Source organism: Myotis davidii, unplaced genomic scaffold (genome assembly GCF_000327345.1).
Source record: "Myotis davidii unplaced genomic scaffold, ASM32734v1 scaffold80, whole genome shotgun sequence".
NCBI lineage: Eukaryota > Metazoa > Chordata > Mammalia > Chiroptera > Vespertilionidae > Myotis > Myotis davidii.
The window spans coordinates 391,999-406,668 of NW_006292686.1; positions in this window are offsets into that span (position 1 = coordinate 391,999).

Below are 14,670 nucleotides of genomic sequence, written 5' to 3' on the forward strand. Positions count from 1 at the left end.
CATGCGCCAGGTCCAGGGACCAATCATGTCACTTCCTTTAGAGTCTGTGGGTGACTGGTCACCGTGCATCCATTAGAAGTTCACACACAGACAGCAGAGCATGTAGTTGTATGGCCTACTTGTCTCCCACCCACATGATGTTTTACAAAAATGAATAATCAAAAGATGGAATTATCCAACAAAGATGAAAGTGTAGCAAAGAAACAAAGAGTGATAACACTTGGAAGTGAAATTCAAATAGAAAATAAATGGTGCTATGGAAGAAATGGTTGAGTGTGGGAACGTGGACTCTGCCCCGACTGGAGAGACTAAACATGCAGCCACAGGAACAGGTGAACGAAGTGACACATGGAAGTAGGAAAGTGGTTATGATAAAATGAAGGAGCATGTCCCAGAGGAAGTGACAGGAGCAACAACAACAGAATTCATATTAAAGGAACTCTTGGAAATGTTTCATGACATTGGAAGTTCAAAAGATAAAATGCTGGAAGCTGACCCAAGCTTAGAAAGGAGTCTAAGGATCTGACAACGCGCATGGAAGATGCTGGCTCCACAGAGTAAGGTATGTGACAGGAAGAAGGCAAACGCTATGCCAAATACTCTCAAAAAGCTTTTAACAAAAAATAAAACTCTTCAATCCACAGTGTTTCTGCTGCTTTAATTTACAGTGCACTAAATAATTTTGGTTTGCTATTTTTTTTCCATTTTCCTATAGTATATTTATACCAATAGTAAGAACATCCATTTTTGGCTAGGTTAGTGCCTTAATGCCCCCATGGCAGAAGGGTTGCATGTTACAAATCCTTGATGAACACCATTCCATAAGCAATAGTTTAGGTCACTCTAAAGCATGTAATTACAAAATTAGAATTTCAGGATTCTGATAAGCTATGTTTTGAAAATAGCCATCATGCTGTTTTAATTTAGTTAAGCTGGACAACACATCCTCTTACATCTTTTCCAACCTGCCAGCTTCATCTCCTGCAACTCTTCCTCCTTTGCTCTTCTTACTCAGGCTCTCTGGTCTTCCTTTAAAAAAAAACAAAAAAAAACTGCCCTACCGGTTTGGCTCAGTGGATAGAGCGTCAGCCTGCAGAACCAAGGGTCCCAGGTTCGATTCCGGTCAAGGGCATGTACCTTGGTTGCGGGCACATCCCCAGTAGGGAGTGTGCAGGAGGCAGCTGATAGATGTTTCTAACTTTCTATCCCTCTCCCTTCCTCGCTGTAAAAAATCAATAAAATATATATATTAAAAAAACAACAACAATTAGTAATAAACATTTTGATATATGAAAAATATAAAGAATGTTATAATGAACTCCATGTATTCACTTGCCAACTTTAAACAAAAAACAGTATTATCATATAGTCAAAGCCCTCTGCATTCCCCACCTAGACTGCATCTCCTTCCGTCATTCCTGGGGTACCAACCATATCCACAATCCCAAATTTTATGTTTATCATGTCTCTTATTTTGTCATTCCTATCTTTAGCCTTTTTCCTGACCCTGAACATGTTGTGCTGCCCACCACCACCACTACCACCACCACCACCACCACCACCACACCACCAAGGACTTTGCACATGCTGTTTCCTTAAGCACAAATTCTCCTCTCAGCTCAGCTGCCCCCTGTGTTACCTCCTGCCTTCAGAGCTCAACCACAATGTTAGTTTCTCTGAGATGCATCTTTTGTCCTCTGTCAGGAGTTCAGGTCCTGCATTTCAAGTCCTCAGGGAACCACACACCTCTCCTTTGCACTGACCTCAGGTGTAATTTACATTCATTTTTGTGGTTCCTCCATTAACAGACATCTCCACTCCTGATGGCAGGAACCGAATCTGTTTCCGATCAGCACCGAGCTCTGGGCCTACCATTCAAAAGACACTATCCTGACTAGGATACGAGTGGACTAGGCTTTCCTTCATGCTAGGCACTTCGGATATCTAGCCTTCTGGCCACAAATTGAGGAACCAGAAATAAGCAAACAAACAAACAAATAAATGAATAATAAAAAATAAAATAACTTAGTAAAACTATATGCCAGCAATGACCAATGAAAACATGCATACAGTTCTGGAATTTGTCCCCAAAACTAAAGAAAACTAGGGAATTGAAGCAGCTTCTAAAGCTACTTTTCTTTCTTCAGGCCTAATTTATAGATGGGGAAGTTTGTTTCTATAAAACTATGTCTGAGGCACCACCACACAACCCAAGGGTGGTGATGATTTCAGCAGAACTTAAAAGAAATGGAAGGAGCACTCGGTAGAGAACAGGGAAGTGACCTACTAGACTCATCAGAGACCCACTGGATTAGGAAGTCTTTTAGGAGGAAGCAAAAAAAATGAGGCCACGTAAAGGCTTCTTGCTCATTAGCATGCATTTTTAACAAGATTACTTAGTATTTTGAGCTCTTCTCACCCAAGGACCTCGTTATCCGGCCCCTCACATTTTCTCTCCTTACCTTTTCCTGCCCCTGTCATGTCTATGTATGTCAGCTCATTAATCAGCACTAACCCTATGGAAGAAGCAGCTCCAAAATACTTTCCCCAGTTCCTGTTAATTACCTGGCAGTTCCACAGAATCCTGAGGAAACCAGCTCCTCTGAGCTCAGAAGTCCCTCTGCAGAGTCTAATATTAGAACTTGTACAGAACCTCTTTTTGAACTCCAACATGCTTGGTCTGAATAAATCTTGTAAAGAATGTCTCCATGTACAGGGTAAGAGCATTTTTTATACAAAACCCTGGGGTTCCATGGGCTTAGATTTGGGAACTTTCAGGTAGAGAGAAAAGAGTTTCTGTAGGGTCACTTTTAAGTAGGTGTCCTTCATTTTGGGTAATGACCTCCATGAAATTGTAGGCATACTTTTAAGTGCTTGTACATTTTTCTGTAGCAAGAATGATAGCATTTATTGGATCCTTAAAGTCGTTCATGGCTCTGAAAAGAATCTTATTCTTGGGATGGTGATTGAACCACTGAGCTAATCTCTGAACTTGGTTGGCCAACGTGCTTCAGAGTTGCCACGTGCTGACAATGAAACGTCTTTCTCATGGCAGAACAGCAAGATTAGAATTTTGATGAGGAGCTGAGCATCACTCCTGTCTTTATAGTTCTTGTTATTGTGATAATGTTCTTGTGAAGGCCATAGATGTCTTAGACCAGAAGGTAGAGCATATTATTTATAGAAATTTCAAAGAAATCTGAACTTTGGTTTAAACACAGGCAGTGACTTAATTTGACAAGAGCTTTTTGGGGTAAATTTTGCAAAAATGGTCCTCTGTCCAAGGTGTCCTTGTCATTAGAAGGCAAGGAAAGTAGGAGGAATGAGAAGCAGGGGGTGCTGGACCCTGTTCCCACTTGCTCATGGGAGCCAATCACGTGCATCTCCTCTCAATGCATTCAGGGACATCACGTGGACAACTTGAAACCTCCCATGGTGGTAATATGTATGCCACAGAAAACTGCAAACACTGCAACTCAGGGCTCTTCACTCAGAGACACAGTCATTAAACATTGACCAACACACCACCGATTAGATTGGTGCCCTTTCGTGAGTGTGTGTAGGAGACTGGCAGTCCAGGGCCCACACCTGGGACCAGATGGAGACCTTTAGAGACCCTGCATGTGGAAAATGTCACAAGGTTCCTTTCTATAACTAATCCTATATAATAAAAGGCTAATATTCAAATTGTCCCCTTGACCAGGGGATCAACCGGGAGTTCGACCAGGGGGCAAGGTCAGCCGGCCAACCACCCAAGGCCCCTCCACCTGGCTGACCCAGCCCGATCAGCCCCTATCGGGGTGGGCAGGCTGGACCCCACCCATGCATGAATTCATGCATCAGGCCTCTAGTCACAAAATAAAAACCATGCTAAATTATAAGTTAAAAATACACATGCACCAAGTTTAAAGGCTTTTAGAAATCATTTTACGTGCAAATGGAACTCTTCACAATTAACTGGTACCACTGCATTAACGGTTCCCCAAGTTCATGCTTCACCTGTGTATTGAGTATCCAGCACAGCATGGACACAGTTGGAATTTTCTTTTTCTTTTTAAATAAGCAGCATATTCTTTACTGCGTCAATGACCATAGACTTACATATTTCAAGGTTTCCCAAACAAGGTGGGATTTTGTTTGTTTTTGCTACTGTCAAGCCCAGAACCAGTTAGGATGCCAAACAGTAACAAAGTGGCTGGCTAATATAATCTAAACAGACATAGGTGAGTTGCCTTTGCCAAATTCCTGAAGACTTCATGCTCCCAGTCTGAAAGCAGCTATATTTTAAGGTCCCCTCCTGTGGTTATAGTTGCCCTAGAAAGCAGAGACAGGGAAACCCAATGAAAAGAAACCAAATTTCACTCTGCTCTGACTCCACCAGCTAACCCAGGGCTCTGAGCTATCAGAACAGCCAGAGGCTAGCAGATGTCTGGAGGAATGGAAAACATGAACCTCCAAATTCACACAGATTATGCTAGTAAACACATCTCAAAAGTGTAACCAAACATCTCCTTGGTTACTAGTTATGTTAATTTGTGTCTGTTGAGAAACAGATGCTAAAATGGGATTAGATTTCTAAGAAATCTACTGGGAAAGACATTCAGGCAGCATCTTCAGACCACATTGCAGGTCTTGCAAATGTGGAAGGAGAGAGGGAAGGGAGGAAAATGGTGCAAGAAGAACTTTGAACTGCAGCAAAATTTCAGGTCAGGTTCAGGCTCTAGTCAAGTCACCTATAGAAGTCCAGTGTCTCCCAGAATGGGCCTGCCTCAGGACCACTGGCACACTCAGAGTAGCTGAGAGCAACCCATCAGAGTGTGGCCTCACTAAGCACCCTTGGTGGAGCCAAAGGACAGTGGCTGGGATGTCCATCACTTATGCTCTTGCTGCAGATCCTAGTGGTGCATTCTGGTGGACACCAAACTGGTCATTGTACAGATGGGCTATCACTGAATTAGCTCATTCTTTCTAATACAAGGGCTGCGATGGAGACAAGGCTATGGTGTGTAGAAGGGTAAGAAGTATAAGGTTGTTCACGCATCATAAAATAGCAGCATAGGCCTGCCAATCACTTGGGAAAAGGTTCACACCTCAGACCAGAAGTAAGGGCTATATAGATGGCTTACTGAAGCATTTTAAAGTCTTCTCTATTGACTTTGGTTTGGTCTCAAAATCTAACACATGATCTATAGGGACACAGTGTATGAGGAGTTGGGAAGCTCAGAGCTCAGGCAAAATGTTGCTCCGTCCTTGGGATTAAAAATATGTGCCTCTCTGCTCACATTGGAGAATGGGTAGGAACTGATGATGGCTTTGCCCATCAGAAACCCATACTCTATCTTTTACATTTTCCTTGTCTACTCCCTCTTGATTCTATAGTATTAAGTAAAGTCTCTTAGAAAATTATCCCTCAAAATTGAAGAACTCAGAAAAGTAATATTTGTTTATTCCTGGTACAGAATTTTAGAAAGGAAGCCAATGCAACAGTGGCCACAGTAATTAAAGAGAACAAACCCCCGGGACAGATAAAATTTAAGAAGAATAGAGGTAGATGTACTTGGTCCAAATACCTTGCCTTACCTAGGCAGTCTCCTATGAGGACTAAAACTTTGGAGCGTCTGCCTTTTGGTTTAATGAGGGAGTTCAATTTCCTTAGATAGATTATAAAAATCTATGTGTTTCAGTGAACCAAAGGCTTCTTATACAGCACTTTCTACACAGTGTTCCATAACCACTATGGCAGGTTCTGGAACTCCACAAACCATTGGGCCTTCCAAACACCCTTACTGGGGTTTTCTGAGACATCTCCAGCAGCGCAGCCCACAGTTCCTCAAATGCAGCAAACATAGTCTGAGATGGAAGGTCTGGGTTGTTGACATAAGAAACATCCAAACCATAGAGAACTTCTATGAAAGTTTATCTGAGCCAAACTGATGACATACGCAAGATCTCAAATGCTCTGGAGAACAGTAGTGTTGCAGCTTCTTTTATGCATTTGAAATGAAGGAAGATTGGAGAAAGCAAGGCAGGGATTGTGTTACAGGATAGTTAACAAAATGATGAGCTCTCTTGAGGGTTAATACCCCCTTCAAAGGGTGTTACTTCTGGTACGTCAAAGGAGTGTTAGATGCACAAGAACAATGGATATGGCTGGCTTAAAACCTTTCACTAAAGAAGCCATAGGCCTGGTGTGTGACTATCCACCATGACCTTCCCAGTTAAGAATTATTATCAGATCATCCTATGACATTACTTTCCATTGAATCCCCTCTTTCATCCACTGGATCACTTCAGGAGCTCACTGTTACCCAATTGTCTCTTTGATATATGCATCATTCCACTTTGCTCGGCAATAGGAATTGAAGAGGAGATTCTCTTGGTTTAATCCTCAGAAGAGTTGGAAGGTCAAGAAAATAGGCTCTCTCTCTCCTAAAAAAGTTGAATGAATGAACAAATGATGATGCAATAAGGAGGTGAGAATTCAGAACAATTGCAACCTTACCTTCTAGCATCCTATGTACTCAATCAAATAAAGACCTAGACTGATACCTCCAGCTGCGGTCAGTACAGTGAAGGTGTCCCAGACCTCCTGCTGAGCCTGCTCCAGGTGGTAGGAGGCTTAACAAGAGCACTGGATTCCCTCCACTCATTTGGGACTGAGCTTTCCTCCCTCTGACAGATGGATAATTTCTTATGTTTGCTCAGTGTTTCATAGTTTGCAGGGCAACTTTACAAACCTTATCTTATCAAAGATTCTTAACAGACTCATAAAGTAGGAACTACACATATTATCTCAGGAGGAACTGAGGCTCAGAGAAGTTCATCAAGTTGTTCAAAGTCAAGCAGGCAGAAAACATTCAAGCTGGAATAATAATGAAGCAATAGTAGCAACCACCTATTGAGTGCTTATTTTATACTGAAACACTTTTATATAGATTGCCTCTAATTATTACAAGAATCCTGTAAGGAAGATATTCATGTATTCATTTTCTATTCTACAGAGGAAACAGCAAAATGCTTTTGGTATATAGGCCCTCAAGGAACATTAGCAGATTGCCTTATAGGAAAGAGATAATAGGTAACATGTTAGGAGATAATAGATAATATGTTGGCTGACTTCAAATCCATTAAACTTTTAGGAAGTGATTCAGAATTTGAAAGAACTGCAGTTGAGCAGCAAACAGAAGAGGGAGGGACTAGTACTCTAATTCCTCAACATTGTAGTCACGCATAAATCTTCATCTTTGTTTTCACCTTTGACTAAATTTCTGTCAAAGTTGGCCTTATCTTTAGGTGGAGTCAGATTTGCCATAGTTTGTATTCTGCAGGATCCCCAAAGGCTTAAAAATCCTTTCCAACCTATCAGCCTGTTATTGACATTCCACAATTTAGCTACCATGTTTACAGTCTGAGTGTAATCTAATTAAAGTAGAAAAGAATTCACAAGTGGTCCTCCTTTGATGGCCATCTACCATTTACACCTTGGTGTGAATGAATGTCTTGAGCACAGGGTTTCATTAGAGAAGCAGGCGGGAAAATAAAGTAACCTGAGATGGGATGGGAGAAAGAGGAGGAAATAGATGCAGAAAGGAGCATGGCTCATAGAAAATTTAATCCATGCCTTGGACAGAGCCCATCTTATTTACTAGGAGCAAATTAGTGCACAGTCACACTTCTGACCATTTCACTCATTATTCCGAAACTACTTCACCACTTTCTCATTTGTCCACCAATAACCAATATCCCCTCACCCCTGCACACTCATACTCAAGCCATAAGACATAAGAATAGACATTTTCCTAACTTACTCCCAGGATGTGATTCAAACACTGGGGAAAATCTGTCTAGTTTGATTTCTCTTACAGTTTTAAAAAGGAAAAACTGCAGGTATGATAATAACAATGAGGTAAAAATGGCTAGCAATGCAGAACAATAAGAGAAAAAAATATACTGACTGAAAAGACATTTTATGGTTTAAATGGATTACTTAAGTCCCTGCTATTTTTCCTTTCCTTGGCAGGTTTAAATAGTATAGGCAACTAAATAGTTGGGTGGTTTAGGGACAGATATACTCACTGGGAGAAGGGTTGGGGTCAAAGATCATTTGCAGTACTCTTCTGTCTCCCAATCCGGAATGGTTGTGAATAGAAGAGAAGTAAGCCAGGTGTGCGGGTGTTCTTGTGTCAGGAACTGATGGTGTGATTCTATGCTTTAAAAACCTGACTCCAGGGATCCTTTATCATTCCTCCTCTCTCTTCAAAACACAGCTCAGCCCATTGCTCTCCAGAAGCCTTCCAGCGTCTCTCAGACCTAGATACCTTCTCTTCTCAGAAATCCTACCGCTCATTGGACTCAGAGGCTGTAGCAGCCAGCTGGCTGCTGTTCAGTGAGCACTGGCTGATAGGGTTTTGTTTCCCAGAGCCAGTAAACAAGACTGCATAGGCTTAGCTGCAGTTTGGGAACCTCTTGGCCCCATCACCGGGTGAGTGGATCCGGGTGTTCTAAACAGCTTCTCCTGAGGCCATAGATCAAGCATGTCAAACTCAAAGGCTACACAGGCCAAGTGAACAAGGTTTAAGTTTGTGTGGGCTGCAAAAAAACAAAAGCTTCAATTTTCATAGAAGCGTAGATTTATTTCAATACAGACATGCTGAATACAAAGGGCTGAAATAAATGAGTCATCGTTATCATAAAATAATAGAACATTTTAATAAAAATTAATATTTTTTCTTGAACATTAACTTACCAGACACTGAATAACTTCATAAATCAATAAGCGTAACGCAAATAAACCTATTTGTCTTGTTCTCCGAAAGCGAAATATTTCCTATTGCGCACAACAAACAAGTCAGTCCAAGACTAATGACATGGCAATTGGCTGCTAAAATATCCGCTGCTAGTATTAGTGGAGAGAAATGGTGCGCCTGTGCAAAGGGCATGTAAGGGGAAATAAATGCAACACAACATAGTAATTAGTCATTAGCAAATGTTGTAGTTTGTTATTAATAATTATGTGTAATATGATATTGTAAAAATCAAGTTACGAAATCTTAATTGAAACATTTCTTGCATACCGTTATATTGGCTGGGCTGCAAAAATATTTGTTGTGGGCCACATGCGGCCTCTGGGCTTCAAGTTTGACATGCTTGCCTTACATCTAACAGAGCTAAGTGCAGCCCATTGGTTCAGCACATGAAGAAACGTCCAGAAAAGGCAGCCTTATTGATAAAGGGACTCCAGGATATGGGAGCTCTGTGTGAATATTATCAGGGTCCCAGTTAATTTGTTAGCCTCCTCCCACAACCAAAAGAGACTCAGCCAGTAAACAAAGCAGGTATTTTGGCAACTCCTGAATGCCAGGGAACATACATGATCTGACTTAGCAAATCAGTTTTAGGAACTGATTTTAGGAGCCAGCTACCAAAGCCAGGCCACAGCTTTGGGCCACCCTCCTGAGTGTAGGCCAGGGAGCCACAGATGGAGTGATCAACTATCTTGGTTTGCCCAGGACTGAAGGGGTCTGGGATGTAGCGTTTTCAGTCTTAAAACTGGAACAATCTTGGTCAAACCAGGTCAGTCAGTCATGGAAGCCACAGGAAACCAGGGCAGAGTTAGGCCCCATAAGAATGAGCACTGATTCTGGGTGGTGGACAGAAGGCACACCAGAAGCCGATCAATACAGCAAGGTGCTAGGACAGTGGTGAAGGGAGGAGACAAGTTGAGTTAAAGAAATATCCTCCAAAATATGAGGTTCATGGACTAGACCAGGGGTGGGCAAACTTTTTGACTCGAGGGCCACAATGGATTCTTAAACTGGACCGGAGGGCCGGAACAAAAGCATGGATGGAGTGTTTGTGTGAATTAATATATATTCAAAGTAAACATCATTACATAAAAGGGTACGGTCTTTTTTTTTAGTTTTATTCATTTCAAACGGGCGGATCCGGCCCGCGAGCCGTAGTTTGCCCACGGCTGGACTAGACACTCCTCCAGCTGCTTCAGAAGGATCTGCAGAACCAGCTCATGACCATGGCACACTTTCTGCACACAATTCTAAACCAGGAAATGAATGGGTATCTAACAGAAAGAGCCCCAAGTCCCTGGATCAGAGGCACCTGAAACCCAGCACCAGCGACTTAGCAGAGAACTATGCTGCCAACATCCCAGAGCTCCCCACCAGCTGATGGCGCCTCCACTTCAGCAGGGAAATGCCTGCAGCGCAGGGCTGAGCAGTGTAGGGGAAGTTCCTGCTTCAGCTTGAATGTTTGTGTCCCCCACAAATTTATATGTTGAAATTCCAACTCCCAATATCATGGTGTTTGGACGTGGGGCTCTAAGGGGTGATTAGGCATGGATCCCCTATGAGTGAGACTGCAGAGAACTACCTAGCTAGCACCTTCACCATGTGCGGGCATAGTGAGAAAATGGCCACTGTGAACCAGGAAGTGGGTCTTCACCAGAGCCCAACCATGCTGGCACCTTGGTCTTAGACTTCCCAGTCTGCAGGACAGTGAGAAATTAATTTCTGTTGTTTCGTTGCCAGCCACCAAGTCGAAGGGGTTTTTGTTATAGCAGCCCGAGATTACTAAGACGGTCTCTAATGGGCATCCCCACCCTGGGAGACAGGGGCATTAATGAACACAATGGGGAGCCCTGGGGATCATGTGCTGTGGCCGATTTTCTTCTTCATAGAACTCTATTTTAGGGCACAAAACCATCTTTCCTGCTGTAAGAATGGGGTACATGAGGGCGAGATGTTCTGGGACTTCCCCTCAACAAAAGGCCCTTGTAGCTCTGAGCAGCTACAGCACAAGCTTTGCTTCCCAAGTTAGAATAGCAAAAGCCCAGGGAATATGAAATGAGCCAGGCCTAATATTTAGCAATTTGTCACCTTGCTCTTTTTGCAAAAGAAAAAGAAAAAAAAAAAAAACCACCTGCTCACAGGATAATCAGACCTATAATTTTCCAACTTTCAGGAGCTTCAGGAGGTAGGAGGGACAACTCTGACAGCCTACGTGCAGAGAGAGCTGAGCTGCGACCCTTGGGAGCACCAAACTCAATGTGAGTGTCCTGGCTCTAAAATGTTGTTTTCCAATTTGTTCTAAATCTTTGCCTACTGGGAAACGTGACCACTTGTCAGGGGCAGAGCCCAGCTGCCTCAGCTTCAGGAGGCAACAGGACAAGAGGAATGGCCAGAAGCTCCTCATGCTGGTGGTAAGCAACATGCTCATTAAAAGCGCTGGACTTTCACGTGCCCTCTAAAGAAAAGAATCCTTTTGGATGTTTGCTTCATGTTGGTGATGTCTTTGATGGAGCTGGATAATTGGGAAAGAGATTTCAATAGGTCTGGAGGTTTCTGCCCTGTAGAACTTGTAAACAGTGTACAGAATCCATAAGCAAACAGAATTTACAAAGAAACTCTTCCCTCTGGAATTATTCAAGGACCCACTCTGATGAGATTTTAATTTATTCTGAAGTAACTAGAGGCCCGATGCATGAAATTCATGCAAGAGTAGGCCTTCCTTCCCCTGGCTGCCAGCACCGGCTTCCCTCTGGCACCCAGGAGCCAGGCTTCCCTCAGCCCTGGCTTCGTTCAGAAGGACATCTGGTCTAATTAGCATATTATGCTTTTATTATTATAGACTAGAGGCCCGGTTCATGAAATTTGTGCATGAGGGAGGCAGGGCGGGCCCTTCAGCCTGGCCTGCATGTTCTCGAAATCTGCGACAGCTCCGGGGATATCTGACTCCTGGTTTAGGCCACAGGGATCCGGCCTAAACCAGCAGTCATACATCCCTCTCACAATCTGGATCTGCTGGCTTCCGACCACTGGCCTGCCTGCCTGCCTGCCTGATAGCTCCTAACCACTCTCCCTGCCTGCCTCATTGCCCTTAACCACTTGTCTGCCTGCCTGATCATCCCTAACCACTCTGCCTGCCTGCCTAATTGCCCCTAACTGCTTGCCTGCCTGCCTGATCACCCCTAACTGCTCACCTGCCTGCCTGATTGCCTCTAACTGCTCGCCTGCCTGCCTGATCATCCCTAACCGCCTCTGCCTTGGCCCCCGTCACTGTGGCTTCGTCTGGAAGGATGTCCAGAATGACATCTGGAAGGTTGTTTGGCTGCCCAGTCTAATTAGCATATTATGCTTTTATCATTATAGATGCCAAGAAGCCTTGAAGATGGGAACAAAGCAGAGTATGTGTCAGGTGGCTGGAGTTGGTGGTGGGAGACAGAAATTCACTTTCCGTTAAAGGGAAAAAAGGGTAGTGTACACATCCATCAGATGGCGAGCCTGCTTGGGTGAGGAGCCCTCTGTGAGCCAGTTACAAGGAAAGCTCTGAGACCTCAGCGCAGGAGTTCTGAGCTCATCTTTAGAACACTGCCTCTGGGAGAGCAGAAGTCAGAGGGGGCTGCTTCTATCATCTCTAATGCATTTCACACACACGCATCACACACACACGCATCACACACACACACACACACGCCTCACACACACACACACATTACACACTCTTATTTGCTTTGTTGGACAGGGTGTGTATCTTGTCTTTAATGCAATTACTCATCTTTTAATTTTTATTTATTTATTTATTTTTTGCATAGAAGTTATCTTACAGCTAGTACAGAGAGCCCAAGCACACCGGTGTAGCCACACTCCATCTGGAGGTGCGCATTATAAGCAAAGGCAACATTCATTCTCAAGCCCTTTCATGTGCATCCACTTAAACTGCCCAGAAATTCCTAGTGGAGATCCTCTCCCCACCGCCCCCCCACCCCACCTCAGGACCCTGTGTTGCACCTGGGACTCTGTGAAGCCTCTGGAGCATTTTAAATAAAGTACTTTATTTCACAATAGTTTTAGATTTACAGGAAACTTGCGAAGGTAGTACAGACATTTCCCATATCCTCAGACATCCAGTTCTCCCCTATCGCTAACATTTAATGATATGATACATTTGTCATGATTCATGAACCAATATTGATACATTATTATAAACTAAAGTTCATACTATGTTCAAATTTTCACCTCATGTCCTTTTTCTGTTCTAGGATCCCAGCTATGATGCCAAATGACACTTACCATTCTTTTTCTTAGACTTCTCTTGGCTGTAACTGTTTCTCAGACTTTTCTTGTTTTTGATAAGTTTGACAGTTTCAAAGACTGCTTACTTGCCAGGTATTTTGCATAATGTCCCTAAACTGAGGTTCCCCTGGTGTTTATCTCATGGTTAGACGGGGGTTACAGGTTTTGGGGAGGAAGACCACAGTAGTAAAATGCCATTGCCTTCTTTATTTCAGCATATAGATGGTATACAATCTTACACTGGCTGTTAGTTTGAGGTGTACAATACACTGATTCAACATTATTGTACCTTACAATGTGATCACCCCATTAATTCTAATACAGTCAAACCTTGTTTCTTGAACACCTCCCATCTTGAACAATTCACAGAAAAAATGTCTAGGTTGTCAACCAAAACTTCAGTTTTAGACCTGAAAATCCTTTCATGTTGATACCTCAGCATGAGAGAATGCTTTTATTGCTGGCAAAATCAATGATTAGCACTATTTTAAAACATAAAGAGACCATCAAGAGTGCTAATGTTGCCAAGGGTGTGAAGCTACTCACAAAACAATCACAAGCAATTGAATAAGTAGAAAAACTGTTGTTGATTGGATAAACAAAATGCAGTTAGCCAGTGATAGCATTTCAGTGATGTGTTAAAAATTCATTTAAGGCTAGTAGGGGGTGGTTTGATAAATTTAAGAAGTATTTATTTATAGATAGAACAGTACATTAGACATGTTCTGTATATAAGAAAGGTAAAGCAGGGAATCATTTGGGAGTCAGGAATGGATTACTTTAATTTACATTATTTCTAATGGGAAAAAAATGATTCTGTTTTTAAACAGCCTTCCAGAACTAATTAAGATAGAGAACCAGGGTTCCACTATAATCATCTGCCACTGAGTAAACTTATCATATTACTGTCTACATTCCCCTTTTAATTTTTACCCATCCTCTTACCCCTCCCTTCTGGTAACTAACCCTTTGTCCTCTATTTCTATGCATCTGTTTGTTTTTCTTTGTTTGTTTTTAGATTCTACATATAAGTGAAACCACATGGCATTGTTTTCTCTTCCTGACTTATTTCACTTAGCATAATATCCACCAACTCATCCATGTTGTCACAAATGTCAAGATTTCATCCTTGCTGTGTAATATTCCATTATATACCACATCTTTATCAAATTGTCTATCGATGGGCACCTTTGTCATGACAATTTATCAAGGGTACACCTATTAAGGTGACATCACTGTTGATATTGACCTTCACCACCTGGCTGCGGTGGTGTCTGCCAGCTTTCTCCACCACGGTGAAGCGACCGAGTCTACTGTCCACACTGCACTCTTAGAAAGGAAGTGACTATGTGCAGCCCACGCTTAAAGAGTGGGGATTTCTGCTCTGCCCCCTTGAGGACAGAGTATCTGCTTAAATTACTAAGAATTATTCTGCATGGGAGATGTGTCTATACTCCTTCACTCATTTATTTATTCAATCACTTAATTATGCCAGTATGGACACATTGATATTTGTTTTATATTTGGGTTATAACCCAATATCACTTTATTTCTGTTGTTGCTCAAATTTTTCCAGCTTTTG